Below are 6010 nucleotides of genomic sequence, written 5' to 3'. Positions count from 1 at the left end.
CACTAAAAAGCATAAACTGGCAAAGTGTTAATTGGTTATGTCAATGCAATTAATTTGGTGACATCTAAAGAGAATTATGTTGGAATGAAAATGAATGTATGGCAGTTAGCGCAAAAGAAAGGGAAACAACTTAATACAGAATAAATGCATCTGAGCCGTGCATGCTATGCATTCAATAATGAGATACACTGAAAAATATGGTAGAAGAATATGTGCAAGGAAAGTAATATAACAAAGGGAACCTGCCCTCCCTACTCTGCTTCTTTAGTCTTTCATGCCTTCACCTTTCTCCACTCTGATTTTTGCAGATCTCAATTTGATGTCCATTTATTTATATGTTGAATGTAATCCACAGCCCTGGCTGCATATTATTATCACTCAGAGAACTTTATAAAAATATGTTGTGGCCCACCACCAACTATTTATTCATATTTTTATCTCTGAAAGTGGAGACCAGGCACAGAAATTTTTAAGAACCCTTCAAGGAAGTTTTAAAGTCTGGGTAGATAGCCACTGCTCAGGACCTCAAACTGAGTGCTGCTTCACTACCAAGAAGAAATGAGTCTATGAAAAGCATTCTGATTATTTCAGAATTTCAGGAATGTTTCATTTTTATCACTAATATTGAAGAGAGAATATACTCATGTGAAGATGAAAAATAGATTCATTATATTCAGATGTTAATATCTAAATCTGTAGTATTATCAGAAATATGAAATAGGGATCATACAAAGAAGCTATTTTTTAAAGCCAAGGAGACATATATAAAATACAGTTATAATTTGCTCTATGGCATTCTAAAAGATTAATGAACTAACTAAAAGTATACTATTCCTGTTGCTAGGTAACTAAAATCCTCTCTGCATTGCCAAAACAAGTATCCCAAATTACTGAACACTTTAAGAGATCAATTCAGGATTGACATGTTACAAGAAAAAAAAAAAAAAAAGAGGAACCAAATAGTCACATCTTGTCTATCCTCACATGGAAGTCAATCTCATTGATGCCATTATTATACAGAAACAAAAGATGGCTAACTACACTGACTGATGACTAATATATTTTTGGCATCATCTAGAACTAGATTCAGGCAACAAAAATGAAGCCGTGATATTAAGTAACAGTTGAAATAAGGCAATGTGATGTGAGCATATGAAAATCCACATAGAAGTGCATTTCAGAAAGTTTGCTGAGTCTGTTGTAGAGATGACCTGACTCCCTGAGGCTCATTTTCTAGGAACAGGCGTGGAAATTGTCCACGTAGTTTCCACCAATCATGCCTGAATCAGAGTCCTTATGACTGGAACAGTCGGATTGCATATTCACTGCTGTACAGTATTGGAAATGCATCAGACTCTGGTATAGACCAGACTATAATTATAACCACCCCCATTACATGTGTCCTGGACGGTGTTGCTATGGAACTGTAAGACTTTGCCCTTCCCNAGTAACAGTTGAAATAAGGCAATGTGATGTGAGCATATGAAAATCCACATAGAAGTGCATTTCAGAAAGTTTGCTGAGTCTGTTGTAGAGATGACCTGACTCCCTGAGGCTCATTTTGTAGGAACAGGCGTGGAAATTGTCCAGCAGTTTCCACCAATCATGCCTGAATCAGAGTCCTTATGACTGGAACAGTTGGATTGCATATTCACTGCTGTACAGTATTGGAAATGCATCAGACTCTGGTATAGACCAGACTATAATTATAATCACCCCCATTACATGTGTCCTGGACGGTGTTGCTATGGAACTGTAAGACTTTGCCCTTCCCTTCCTGAAAGAAGTCATAGCAACAGATGAGGAAGAGGTTTGCCTTCAAAGACTTGGATGCGGCCTTTCTCGTGGGCTCTATTCTAAGAAGGGAAGGCGTGGAGAGAAAAGATTTACTTAAAGCAAATGTGGAAATCTTCAAATGCTAGGGGGCAGTCTTGGAGAAATATTTCAATATGTCAGTTAAGGTTATCATCAGAAGAAACCCAGCCAATACCCACTGCCTGATGGCCTCCAGGTCAGCACCTTCCCTCTCCAAGGAGAACTTCAGCAGTTTGACTCATTTGAATCACAACTGAGCGAAAGCTCAAATTGCTCTTAAACTTGGTGTGACTTCTGACAATGTAAACAATGTCATTACCTGGGGAAACCATTCCTAGACTCAATAGCCAGATGTCAACCATGACAACGTGAAATTGGTAGGAAAGGAAGTTGGTGTTCTGAAGCTCTGAAAGATGAGAACTGGCTCAAGGGAGAATTCATCAGGACTGTGTGGCAGTGTGGTGCTGATGTTACTGAGGCTCAAAAACTATCCAGTGCAATGTCTGCTGCAAAAGCCATCTCTGGCCACGTCCAAGACATCTAGTTTGAAACCCCAGAGGGAGAATTTTGAAAGTTTGTTGAAGGTCTCCCTATTAATGGTTTCTCACTTGAGGAGATGGATCTCACTGCAAAGGAACTAGCAGAAGAAAAAGAAACTGCTTTTGAATTTCTCTTCTCTGTCCGACTAGACAATAATTTTGATATCACTGAATGCCTCAGAGCTGAAGAATTTGAATGTCGTCTTTGATTCTAGTACCAAATAATAATGATATACTTAAATTATTTGTGGAAAAACAAATATTTTAGTGATTATGTGCTCCTTGGTACAGATTTGTGAGTGACAATTTATCATCATGCTGTTAGTGCTGCATTCTAAATAAAAATATATATTCCAATGGGGAAAAATAAAAGTTCATAGAAAGATTTGTATTACCTTTCTTTTCACTGTGCTATATTCTTTTATTTTTTTATTGTTTTTTAAAATTTAATTTAAATTTATTAAGATTATTTTTTTTTACATTCTAGGATGTTGTTGCAGAGCAGCTGGGAGGGAGGGGGAGAGGGGAAAGGGAAGGAAATGGGATGGAAGAAGGAGGAAGGAGGAGGGGCAGGATTGAGGCCTGTGGCACCCCCTCATTCCCACGGGGGCATGGGGGGGCTTCCAGAGGTGGCTTGGTCATTGCCAAGCTGGGTGCAGATGTCAGAGGGGTGTGGCAAAAGCCCTTGCCCCCACCACCCCAGCTCTGGAACCCAGGGCCCTCTTCCGCAGCTTGGTAGTCATTGCTGGGCTGTTTGTGTGTGTGTGGGGGGGCATGGCCATGGCGCTCGGGCCCCACCCTTGGGACTGGTTGCAGGTGTTGGGGGCATGGCTGAGTGCCCCGGCCCTTCCCCCTTCCTGGCTTGGTAGCCCAGGGGACTTCTGGTCCTTCTAGGTGTTACAGGTATTACTTTGGTGAAATGAGAACTTTACTAGTTAATATCAAATTTTGTCTCTGGTTGTGGGTACTTTGTTTTTTCTTTCAGTTCTGTGTTGGATTATTTGTTGTTCCCACAATTTAAACTCTGTGCTGGAACTAATTTGTTGTCCTTTGCTTATTTCTAAAATGGGGGAACTTCCTGTGGGACCAGTACTTGAGCTGTGTGGTTGAGCTAAATTGCTGCTTTGCTGCTGATTCCCTGGGGAAGGCTTTTTGTGCAGCTCAGGGTTTAATGGTTGGCTGTATAGGTACTTCCAGGTCTAGTAAAATCCTGTGCACCTGGGTTGTGTAAAAACTCTGGTCTGGGCCTGAGTCTTTTCATCAAACTGCACCCCGTGCAACTCTATAGTCCTGATGAGTCTCCTCTGACTGGTCCTACACTGATTGGGGGGCGGACCAGCTGTCCTTGCTGTGTCCCAGTGTTCCCCCTGTGGGCCTGTCTCCTTCACTGCCTGTGATGCAAACACTTCCCATGGGACGGGCCCTGTGCTGGTCCCTTGTGATGACTTGCTGGCCTCTGAGTGGCTCCTTTTTTCAGTTGTTCTGGCTCCTCACTCCTATGTGGATCCATGGGAACCCTCTTAGTGGTGTTACTGGCCTGGGGGCCACCAAGGCTCTCTTCTCCCCTGCTGCCTCTAAGCAACTTCATCCGAAAGGCACAGCTGTGGCTTTTTGCCAGCTCCTGCTCTGTGCGCTCAGCAGCTCCAGCCTGGAAGTGGCTGGGATTCAAAATGGTCAGAATGGTTTTTTCTTTTCTCTCATTGCGGCTTCTTTCACCTTCATGCGCTCCGTAGATCTCTCCTCCTCTTCCCCTGAGCTCTAGCGACCCCAGCTTGGCTGTCATTGCTTTTTTATAGTTGTAAATTAGTTGATTTGTGGGAGAGAGTGACACTGGGGACTGTCTATTCCACCATCTTGACTGGAAGTTTCTCAACATATTTCAACTCACCTGTCACTACTTCATGCCACAGGGCAGAGAATGACCACTGAGCATTCAGTTGGCAACAAAGAGCTGTGCTTTTAGGTGTCTACAGGATGCACTCCCATACCTGGAAGAGCTGTTTGGAGCTCACTGGGTTGATGCTGCGTGCTGGCTCCAGGGACTGGAGGAGGGCTTCTCCCTGCAGGCCCCGCACTCTGGCTTGGGCTCCCACTGGTCAGCATCCCTGCAGGCAATGGCTGACTTCTTTTTTAACAGCTGTTTCTGTTCTTGCTGGTGGAAGTGTGGCGGCACCTCCGGCAGGTAAAGGGAGGCAGCTGGCTGCTGGTGGACACATGCTTGCCATTGCTACTGTTGGAGATAGTGCTGGTGGAAGTACCGGTACCAGGACCAGCAGGATGGGGCTGGCTTGAACAGGTCTTAGTAGGTTCAGGCACTTTGGTTTTTTGATCAGCAGCCTTTTCTGAGCACCGTCCTTCTTTTCCTTTTCTTCCTGCTTTTTCATTTTCTTTCCTTCCATCAAACGTTCCTCTTCTTGTGTTTCTTGTTCTTTCTCCCCAGGCTCTGGCGGGGCTCCAGGGTTGCAGGCCTGGTGGCGATGGTAACATACACGGCCACCTGAGTCCTCAAGGGTGCTCGAGTTGTGGGGGCCCCGCTCAGTGCCAGCACCACGGGCTCAGGTCCTGGTGCTGGTGGCCACGATGGCAGCTCATCCCTGCAGGTCCTGTTTTACCTTTTAATTTTATTTTTCCACAAACTTTTTGAAGTACTCTTGTATTCTTTTTTTTCAAGGCAATTTAAGTATTTTTAAGTATTTTAAATCTGAAAGAGAAATACCTTTGAGTTTTCCATAAACTTCCCTTTAACGATGAAGTAAAAAAATTTAGCATTTTTAACATATTGAAAAAAAAATCACTCAAAGAATTCTTAAGATATCTTAACACATATATCTTTATACATATAATAAAAATCATTCTGTTATTGCCCACTATCTGTAGTATTTTAATATTTCTTAGTTGAATAGCATAGAATTTTCTGCTACTGTCTCTACTTTCAATAATTGGGAAACATCAATTCCCCTAAACCTAAATTCCTTAGGCTTTAATGCAAGCTTACTTCCATTCTGCTATATTTCCTTTTCCAACTTAATCCCTGACTTATCCGTTATGTAGATTCGTAGAAACTAAGAGTGTCAGAATAGTGGCTAAGAACATGGCCTCTGAGCCAGATTCCCTTGGTTAAAACTTGTCTCTATTAGATCTTAACTGACTGATCATGAACAAGTTACTCAGTTTTGTAGCTGTTTTTGTCATTTGCAACACATAGAGTCCTTACCAGTACAGTCCTTCACTGGATTTAATTATTATGCAGTGAAACTTTCTGCCAGCAAATACCATTCAATGATTTTTAATCTTGGTTTGTTTGTTTTTTTTTCATTTTGCTGTAGTTTGTTTTTTCCTAAACTATCTGCATGTTCAGATTTAGTTTGCCTCAGAAGAAAGGCATGTAAGGAAACTACTCAGACACTATAAAAGCTAGGATACAATATTAGAACCAGACCAATTTTCTCTCACATACAGAGCAAAATAACCCATCTGACTATAGTGCTGGTGCTTTATCAAAGTAATACTTCCTCTCCCCCCCAAAATTCCTTAAACATTTTAGAACTAAATCTCTGAAAAATACTTATAGCCTATATGTATTTAAAAATGCTTATTTTTAATTTTACTTAAAGAAGTTTAAAAAAAGTGCTTGAAAATTATTATAACCAAAGCAT

At 41.7% G+C, this 6010-nt stretch overlaps 1 pseudogene; it reads left to right on the top strand.

Annotated features, from left to right (window-relative positions):
* Positions 1 to 2455, top strand: part of LOC103607710 — an 8822-nt pseudogene extending 6367 nt beyond the window's left edge.
* The last annotated feature ends 3555 nt before the right edge of the window (positions 2456 to 6010 follow it).

This window comes from Galeopterus variegatus, unplaced genomic scaffold, assembly GCF_000696425.1.
Source record: "Galeopterus variegatus unplaced genomic scaffold, G_variegatus-3.0.2 Scaffold7643, whole genome shotgun sequence".
NCBI lineage: Eukaryota > Metazoa > Chordata > Mammalia > Dermoptera > Cynocephalidae > Galeopterus > Galeopterus variegatus.
The sequence above is the reverse complement of the archived record's forward strand: the minus strand, read 5'-3'. Positions and strand labels throughout refer to the sequence as shown.